The 10256-nt window shown below is 43.8% G+C and overlaps 1 protein-coding gene across 4 annotated transcripts in view; it reads right to left on the reverse strand.

Annotated features, from left to right (window-relative positions):
* The window catches only part of FYN (FYN proto-oncogene, Src family tyrosine kinase), a 224225-nt gene extending 223486 nt beyond the window's left edge, over window positions 1-739 (reverse strand). For all 4 annotated transcript variants that reach the window (XM_009242159.4, XM_009242160.4, XM_002817256.6 and 1 more), the window contains exon 1: window positions 603-739. The gene's annotated coding sequence lies outside the window, so the exon portion shown is untranslated. The remainder of the gene's footprint in view (window positions 1-602) is intronic.
* Between the last annotated feature and the right edge of the window lie 9517 nt (window positions 740-10256).

The raw sequence follows: 10256 nt of genomic DNA on the forward strand, positions 1-10256 counted from the left end.
AGGAGGGAAGTCTCCAGCACAGGGGAAAGGGGAAGGGTGGGTGGGTGGTGGCACAGGAAGAGTGAAGGGGAGGATGGGGGAAGTGCAAGGGAGGTGCCAGAAATAGGCAGGAGGATGGGTTGGAGGAGGCGACCGCCGCCGAGGGAGGAGGCCGAGAGGTGGAGGAGTGGGGCAGGGGTTGGGTGGGGAGGGAAGCAGCACGGGGCATCAATTATTAAGTGATTACATCATCCCTGACATTAAAACAACATACACAGCCCCAGTCCCCGCGGGGGGCCCCGAAAGGAGGGCGGGGGCGGAGTCTGGGCCAGCCTCGCCCCCAAGCCAATTCCAATTTTCACCGGGCGCCAGCTTGCGGGCGAGGAAATGGGGTCCCCATCCCCGCGCTGCCTTGGGGCCGCACCCCGCAGGGGTGTCCTCCGGTGCAGCCGCGGGAAGACCCCAAGCACCGACTCCCCGGCAGCCCCGCGGAGCGCCCTGGCGGCCAAGGGACCGCAGCACCGGGCCCCGCGGCGGGGGCGGCATGCGCGGGGGCGCCGGCGGCCGGGCTTCTCCGCAGCATCCCCGAGGCCTCCCGCGACGCATCCCCGCCGCCTGCTTACCTGCGCGGCGCTCAGGCTCCGGAGCCCACTCACATGGTCCTCTCCCCGCCCTCCTCCGGCGCGGCCGAGGCGGCTCCGGGGGCTTCCCGGCGGGCCCGGGAGCTGGTGGGCCTTCCGAGAGCACCGAGGGGGCGGCGCCGGGGTGTCCCCGGCCCGGCGGCCGGATCCCTCCCTGGCGCGGGCGGCGGCCGCCGGGCGGTGCGGCGCGGGCGGCGGCTTTGTGTGCGCCCGGGCGGTCCTCGGTGCGCTGGGAGAAGCGCGGCGCGCCCGGGCGGGAGAGGACGCGCTGCTCGCAGGGCAACCTCGCCTCTACTCTCGCCGCCGGCCGGCGGGCGGGTCTCGAAGGCCTTCGGCTCGCGGCGACCCCTCCTCCTAGCCCGCGGCAGCCCCCTCCTCGCCGGCTCCGCTCCTGACAGATGGCGCAACTGCAACGACGCGCCGCCGCCACCAGCGCGGCTGCTCGCTGCTACTCTTGCTGATGCTCGGCCCCTCCAGCTCCGGAGGGGAGCGAGGAGGGGGCGGGGCGCGCCCCGAGAGTGACAGGCCCGGCTGCCCTATCAAAGAGCCCCTTGGGAGCTGCGGGCCGCAACCATTGGCGCCTGGGGCGTGGGCAGGACGGCAGTGGGTGGGGCCGCCGAGTGGGTTGAGCGTTACTGTGGCAGCGGGCATCCCAGGGTGCGTGCAGTGCAGGGTGTGCAAGAGGATGCGAGGTTGGAGGAGGAGGTCTGTGTGTTTTTAAGGATTGTGTGGAGTTGTGAGGTGGCGGAGTAGGGCGAGAGAAAGAGCGGAGAGTGTGAACTGCAGTTTCTGCTTTGCGGAAGGTTGCAGCTGCTGCTGCAGATTGGCACCTGCCATTCCCCCAAAACCATGGGAAACCGTCTCGAGACAGGGCTATCTTGCCTTTCTGGTGTCTTTTCATTTGAGGGTGAGAGGATGAAACGGAAAATTGGGCGGTGATAGCAGCGTTTTCTTTGATCAAACTGAAAAGAGTACGGAGCAAAGTAGAATCCTGTCCTGAAACGTGGAAACGCACAACAAATAACAATAAGGAGGAGAAGGAGATTAGGATCATTTTATCAGTCCCCTATTTCTGGGGACACTCATTTATATTTTTTTTCTAGCAAAAGTCTGGAGGAAGTATTACTGAAATGGGGGGAGGGGCCAAGCGGCGACTAAGGAACCTGAAATGACAGAGATTTGTTCGTACATTCCCCCCCACAAAAAAACCCAAAAACCTTGTTTAATTGTACTCATTGGCTGTCTTTGGTTTCTCATGACGTTCAAACTTCTCATGTTTTTTTCCTCTTCACTGAATCTGAGCTTTTGCTCATATTTCCCTTGATGAAATAATTGCCGGTTTAGTATACAGTTGGGAGTGCATCGGTCTTTATTTCCTATCCAGCTTTTCTATGGCAGGATGTAACTTCATAAAAAGAAACACTTTGGCTTCCTGATTTTCTTTATAGGTAATTCCTGTTTACTGAAAGTTCTGCTTTAAGGCATACTCAGAATTGCTCTCCTTAATGATTTTGGCAAGAACCCTACCTTTCCCCCTCAGCAAATCTAATGTTCTAAGAAATTATAAGTGAATCAGCTTCTGCTTCTGTGCTCAAAATCTATAATATTACCTTTCCGGCCCACTACTTGTTTTTACTGTAGCTTAAAAAATCAGTCCCTTTTGCTGACTTTTTTCTTTTTGTACACACTACTTTTTAAGAAAAGTTGCTAACATTTATTAAATGATCTGCATCTTATGGAGGAGGAAACTGAGGAAAAGAGAAGTTAAGTAACTAACTCAAGGTGACAGTATACGGTGGTTACTGGACTTTTTTCCTTTTCCTTAAACAAAATGACAAATTAAACCATGTTTAAATTGTGTCTGGAAATTCCATAATCCCAAGAAATGGAACCATAGCTAGGACTAGGATATTTCCATACAAGAGAAAGCCAGCTTCATTTAGCCAAGAATTGCTTATCTCAAGAGCAGAGGCTGTTCGTCTTCAGGGCTAGTCCACAATGGCTGTTCTGGGTTTATTTGGATTGGGATGCAGAGGCAGTTGTGTAGAGCAATGGTTCTCAAACTTTGACATGTATCAGAAATAACTGAAGGGGCTTGCTTAAACATGAATTACTGTGTTTAACCCCCTGAGGTTCTGATTTAGGGGATTTGGGATGGTGCCCAAGAATTGCACGTTTAGCAAGTTCCCAGGTAATGTTGATACAGCCCATCTGGAGACAGCACCTTCAGGACCATAGTTCTAGATTTGGGCTGTCCAAGCAGATAGCCACTAGTCACACGACTGTTAAGTACTTGAAATGTACTTCAGTATTGGAAATTTGACTACTGCAAATTAGGATGTGCTGTAAATGTAAAAGATGTATTAGATACTTCAGATCGAGCATGAAAAATGGAATGTAAAGTATCCCATTTTAATATTGATTACATGTTAAAATGATAGTCTAAATGTACTGTGCTAAATAAAACATGTTAGAGTTAATTAAATTGTTTCTTTTATTTTTTAAATGCATCTACTAGAAAATTTTAAATAACTTATGTGGCTCAAGTTATATCTTTATTGGGCAGCACTGGTCTGGAGTTGTTTCTGATTCCAGCTCCACAGTTCACTGTTGGGAGCACTTTGATGAAGCAAGTCGCTTATCCTTTTTGAACCTTAGCGTCCTCATATGTAAAATGGGAAAAATAGTAAAACTGTTCTCAAACTATTCCTGACAGACTAAGTGTCATATGCTCTCAGAAAAAAACACTCTTAGGCTATAGACCTCCTTGAAATTTCATGTTTACTTCTATCTATCTTACGCTAAATCTGGAAATCTGGAGTAGGTGGGATAAGTCCTCTCTCTCTCTCTCTCTCTCTCTGTCTCCCTCTCTGCCCCTCTCTCTATGCTTCTTCAAGAGAAGTCACTTCTTAGTGTCTGCAACTCTAATAGCTTCTTGATCTAATTAGTGGACAAAGAGACAATGTGATTAAAATGACAGATTAACCTGCTCCCATCAAGACTTCATCCTGTTTTTTGTAATTCTTTCCTTACCTACTTTTTTATCTGTTGCCCGTCTTAAATGTAGCTTTAAATGGATTTGGACTCCTCAGGAGGATTTGCTAATGGTCTGAACAAGTGTATAGAGCACTGCAAAAGATTTGGATACTAGTCCTGTTTTGATCTGTTCTGCCAGTCTCTACCAAGAACTTGATTAAAGATCTGAGACGCTGTCCCTGGCCTACCCAAGGTAAGTAATATTATCTTCCACAACCACCAGTTTTGTTTTCTTATGAGTAGCTTCTATTATACAAATTAGAATGTAGTCATTGTTCTAGAACTTCTTTTAGACTTCATTGATTTTGTTTATATATTTTGTATTTTTCTACTTGTTTTACCTTAACGTTTCCTGTTTCTATTCTGGCTTTCTTGAACTTGTCTCATCTGAATCTTATCTCTTGCTTTTAAAGTAACTTTTTTCTTATTTTTAATTTTATTAGCTAAAACATTTTCTTGTCTTATTATTTCATTTTAGTTTTAATCTTCTCTTAAATATCAACTCAACAACAACACATATGGCAAGGGTAAAAACCCTCAATGTAGAGATTTTACAAATCAACAAGAAAATAAAGATGAACGTTCGAACTGAAAAATATGTGCAACAGAAACAAAACCCAAAATGGCCAGTAGATGTGATAGGAGGTTCAACAGGAAAATGGATATCCATACCCTACTAGTGGAATTTTTAATTGGTACAACATTGCTGGAAGGCAGTTTAATAGCATTTGTGAAAAGCCTTTTAAAAAAAGTATACATTTGAACAAGTTTGCAAATTCACAAACACACGTGCACGTATGATGGGAATAATTGGAACATTGTTTATAATAGTGAAACACTGAGAAAAGTTCATTAATAAGGGATTTGCTGTGTAAATTATGTTATATCTATAATAGAATACTATGTAGCCATAAAATTATAACATTGCCATTTATTTATTTATTTATGTGGAAATATTTTCACAACAAATTAAAATTAAGAAGAGCTAATAAATTAGTATTGTGTTTGTATGTGTACGTATGTATGTTTATATATGTGTGTGTATTAATACACATATATTTCCATTATTTTTAAACTTATCTATATGTGTAAATTTTCATAGAAAGCAATACATACATAAAAATTTTAATGATCATTTCCTCCAAGTAATCATATTTTAGGTCATTGTTATTTTATTTTTTATCTTTTTCTTAATTTCCTCAACTTTTTACATTGGGCGTTTATTATGTTATTAGAAAAAACAATAAAAACATTTTAAACTTGTTCCTTTTTTTGCTACTTTAATTCTCGTTTTTCTTCCTCTTCCTCCTGTCTGCTGTTTTTCCTCCCTTTTGAAGGCATATTGCCCCAGGGTAGTGTTCAGGAATCAAGACCAGGACCAGAGGGAGGCCTTCTGCTTCCATCCACCCACAGACACCCTTCTTGTTTCTGGTGGGTCTTCTGGGACTTGCAGGAATGATTCTTAAAAAACTTCACTTTGAGGCTAGGCATGATAGCTCATGCCTGTAATCCCTGTGCTTTGGAAGGCTGAGGCCAGAGGACTGCTTGAGCCCAGGAGTTTGAGACCAACCTGGACAACGAAGCAAGACCCCATCTCTAAAAAAAAAAAATAAATGCCAGGTGTGGTGGTGTACACCTGCAGTCTCATCTACTTGGGAGGCTGAGATGGGAAGATTGCTTGAGCCTGGGAGGTCAAAGCTGCAGTGAGCTCTAATTGCACTGCTGTAACAGAGTGAGACCCTGTCTCAAAACAAAACAAAATGAAACAAACAAGCAAAAAAACCCCTTCACTCTGAGAGCGGGACACCACTGCTAAAGTGGCCCCAGGGCTAACCTGTCTGTACTTGGCATACCTGGTTCACTGTTTACCTCTTGCTTCTGATGCCTCATATCAAGTCCTTATATAAAGAGTGACATATTTTTATATCCACTATCTTTAGAACATAGCCAATGGATTTAGGGCATTTTGGGTCCACAGCTTGCCATGAGCCAGCAGGAGATGGTCCTGGAAAAATCTCATGTGGGAAGGACATTCCACACAACACCCCAGCCTGAACTCAGAAAGGAGTGTAGGTGATGTTAAACCTGCCTCTGGAAGGAAGATACCTGTGACTCTTCTGAAGTTGAGATTCTGGCCCTACTTTTCTACCATTGTCTCTCTTGTTAAATTGTGTCCACACTGGACAGCTGGTCCTCCTGGCAGGCAACAGCAGAGCCCTCTTGGCATTTGGCTTTCCAGCTCCCTTTTCTCTTAAAAAGATGGAGGGTGGACTGACTAGACAGGAGTTATTATGAACATGGTTTTAGAGCCCAGGTGCACTGAACCTCTTTTGAATGCTTTCAGCGTGTCAGGGTCAGTACTGGGCAAGCCAGGCATGCTGGGGAGGAAGAGAGGCCTATATCCTAACCAGACCACAGGGAGGGTGAATGGGGTGGCACTGATTGAAGATGCGCTTCTTTGATTCTTTGCGCGACTCCCCAAAGGTGGCTTGGATTATTAGCTTGTGAAGTTCAAGTGCCTGAGAATGGATCTTAATCAACCTTGGGGGTCTAGATGGAAACCCTTCTAATTTCATAGAGTTATCTTCCAACACACCTCCTGCAGGGACCCCATAGGAGCCTAACAAAGGAGGCTGTTCTGTCATAAGATGGCCTGTCCCTTTCTTCTGCATACTAACCAGCCATACCTTTCACTCTGGCCCTTTCTTGACTCCTCACTGTCTGCCATTTCCAAGCTCTGCTCAGTGCAGTGATGGTATTTAAGACTCCTCCAGTGTGGTGGAGCCAATAGAACACCCCACACTAGTGCAGATCAGAAACCTTTGGACTCCCCTGTTTGCAGGAACAGGTTGATTAGGCCTGATCTTCTTTAGGTGAGCTGACCCTGACTTGACACTCCACGGGAGACCCTCAAGAGTGACACTGTGAGGCTAGCAGATGCTTTTTGTTTTGTTTTTATCTGATAGAGCTCCTAGAGTGTGCCCTGAATGATTCAGTTATTTTCCTGGTCATAGCTTCTTGTAGTCCTAAAGAAAAAGAGATAATGCCTCAGCTTTCTAATTAGTTTAGTGATCTACATCTGTGTGAAATGTGGACTTCATGACATTTATCTTGCTACTTTCAAGAATTCAAATATTCCGTCTGTCAAGTTGCCAAGGGAAAAAATGAACTGAAGGAGGAGGAAATTATTGTATCAGTTAAGGTTCTTGGTTGCAAGCATTGAAAACCTACTATGTCTGACTGGGCACAGTGGCTCACACCTGTAATCCCAGCACTTTTGGAGGACGAGGCAGGGGGACTGCTTGAGCCCGGGAGTTCAAGACCAGCCTGAGCAATATCATGAACCTCCATCTCTATAAAAAATACATAATTAGCCAGACAAGGTGGCGTGAGCCTGTAGTCCCAGCTACATGGGAGGCTGAGGTGGGAGGATCACCTAAGCCTGGGAGGTTGAGGCTGCAATGACCTGTGATTGGACCACTGCACTCCAGCCTGGGTGACATGATAAGACCCTGTTTCAAAAACAAAACAAAATGACAACTACAACAAAACACAAAAACCAATACAAAGAAAACCCTACTATGTCTAATTTAAGCAGAATAGGAATTTTTTTAGGAAGCTATTGGTTGGCTCGTAGAATCAATTGGAAGACTTAAGAACCAGGCTCAAAAAGAAAAAAAAAAAAAAAAAAAAAAAAGAGGGAACCAGGTATCATTACCCAGGGGCAGAATTGAGAGCTGGTTAGGACACCTCTGCTGGTGTCCTCATCTTACCAGAGACTTTTGCCACTGCCAAGGGGCAACACTACTGGATGTAGATTCCAAGCCGTCTTTTTATCCTTGTGTCACTTGCTGAAGATTCAGATTCCTAGGTGGCAGCATCCAATATGCTGACTATACCCCAGCTTCCAGCCAGGGTAGGAGGGAGTTGGGGGGCAGGAGGCGGAGGAGGGGGAGGGAGATTTGTATTTTTTCAGCTTCTGTGGGAAATGGTCAGATAATTTTGCCCCACCCAACTCAGATAATAGGACTCTCCCCCCTCAAAAAAAGGGAGATGAGATGCTGGGCCAGAATTTAAAAATGACAAATGCCCACTGCAATTGGTCACCCAGATCTCTGTGACCCTCAGTGATCCATGATTGAGTGTCCCTATTCATTTAACAGGAATTTCTTTCTTTCCAGTCTGTCCCCTAGGCCCATCCTTACATTCCCTTAGCAAGGTACACAATATTTGTTAACATAATGTTTAACATGAATGATCTTTCAACTTTCAGTTATTCTACATTTCCCAAGGGAGAGTTAATTGTCTCTGAGAGTGAATGCCAGGATTTATGACACATCTTGTAGGGATGTGAAGCTTCTCAGGAATGGGAAGATTGATGGGTTTTCTTATGCTTTCTCCTACCCTGAAAATCTGCATATGAGGTTCTGTCAGTCTTCCTTCCTTCCTGTTTATTATCCTTCTTTATGTAGGAAACACTCTTGTGTGGGTACCCAGCTCACAGTGATTCCTCTTTTCTGGGAGTAGCTCCCAGTGCCCAGGAGTGGGCTCCTGGAGGCCATGTCTATATCAAGTGACCCTGTAGTACCCCATCCTAGCTGATATGGTTTGGCTGTGTCCCCTCCCAGATCACATCTTGCATTATAGTTCACATAATCCCCACATGTTGTGGGAGGGACGTGGTGAGAGGTAATTGAATCATGGGGGCAGTTACCTTCATGCTATTCTTGTAATAGTGAGTAAGTTCTCATGAGCTCTGATAGTTTTATAAGGGGGTTCCCCCTTTGCTTCTCATTCTTCTCTCTCCTGCCTTCTTGTGAAGAAGGACGTGTTTGCTTCTCCTTCTGCCATGATTGTAAGTTTCCTGAGGCCTCCCCCAGCACTGTGGAACTGTGAGTCAATTAAACCTCTTTCTTTTATAAATTACCAAGACTTGGGTATGTCTTTATTAGCAGTGTGAGAATGGATTAATACACCAGCTATAGCCAAATGACTAGGGATAGACACTTATCCCTGAATGAGCCAAGTATTATTTACCAAGAATTTGAAAACTGGATAAGAGAGATACAGAGCTGGGTATATTAGCCAGCTAAACAAATTAGTAAACTAAAACCAACTTCTATAACAAACAATCCCCAAATCTCAGTGGTTTTACATAATAAAGATTTACTTCTCTCTAAAGTCACAGGCCATTTGGGTTTTGATGAACAGTTATTCTTAAAGTGATTCAGGGACCTAGGTTCCCTTTAACCAGGATTTCACTGGATCCTATTTATATGACTGGGAAACAAGGAAGGAGAGGGAATTGAATGGCAGATTTTAGGGGTCAGGTCTAAAGATGACATACATCATTTTTGCTCACATTCTGTTGGCCAGAACTAATCACACAGCCACACCTGTAGGCATGGGAGCTGGGAAATGTCATCTAGTGGTGTCCCCAGGAAGAAAAGGAAATGGCTTTGGTGAGTATCTAGCCTGTGTGCCACATTGAGAGATGGTAAAATTGAGTAGCGCTCTGGGGAAACAATACATAGATATGCATTTTACATAGATACAAAATATGTTTTACATAGATATAAAGTACAAAAATTTGGGATAATATTAAAACTTGGAAATAATATCAGCTATCCTTCTCTAAATTTCATTTTGGCTGTTGCTTTACTGATTTGGCTAGCATTACATTTTTGTTTGTATTATAACGTAGCAGTCCTCATCAAGCCAGACACTAGGACGGCAAGAGATATTTTTGCCAGGTACATGTCAAAAAGCACTAATTCTAAGTTAGCATCTATCTATTGATAGTATGTGAAGAGCAAAACTTCTTTCTTGAGGAATCTTAGATGCAATTTTTGTTGCTTATAAATGTTAAAGTTTCATCCTCATGGATATACTTTGAAAATCCCTTAGTCCACCATACTCTTCACCCACTCCCTATTGTCTCCAGATCTGTGGAAATAGATTCTGGGTCAGCTATACTAAAGTGGAAGATAAACACTTTCTACTAAGTCTAAAAAAGAATTGAGTCTATTTTAAGGAACTATCTATTGCAAGTTTCTCAATTTATTTAACTAGTTGCCTATTGATGGACATATAAGATGCTTCCAATCTTTTGTGATTACAAACATGCTGAAATTCTTGTCCTTACACATACATCATTTTGTACATTTATAAACATATCTGTCTACCTTGAACATAAGAACACATGTATTGGCTAGATATAGGATATTGTAGTGAGTTCAAAATGAACTCACACAGATATAGTTTATAATATATAATCTATGTTTATGTATGTATTTATCTCTATATAAATATATGTATATTTTACATAGATATATCTTGTATATATATGTGAAAATACCTGGGACTGGCTGTCTGAGCCAAAAAGAGCAGAAATAATTACTTGGGATGTGTGAATTTGGCAAGTACAGGTATAGAAACTCAAATCTCTGTTACATATTAGAGGTTTAGTTTTTCTAGCTTGCAAATCAAGGTCAACCACCCAATGGCAGCCAGAAAAGATATCAAATAGACATAAATTATTCATGAGCTTACAGAAATTAAACTCATTTTACCCCAAGAGAATCAAATTTACTAAGAATG

This window comes from Pongo abelii, chromosome 5 (genome assembly GCF_028885655.2).
Source record: "Pongo abelii isolate AG06213 chromosome 5, NHGRI_mPonAbe1-v2.0_pri, whole genome shotgun sequence".
NCBI classification, from domain to species: domain Eukaryota; kingdom Metazoa; phylum Chordata; class Mammalia; order Primates; family Hominidae; genus Pongo; species Pongo abelii.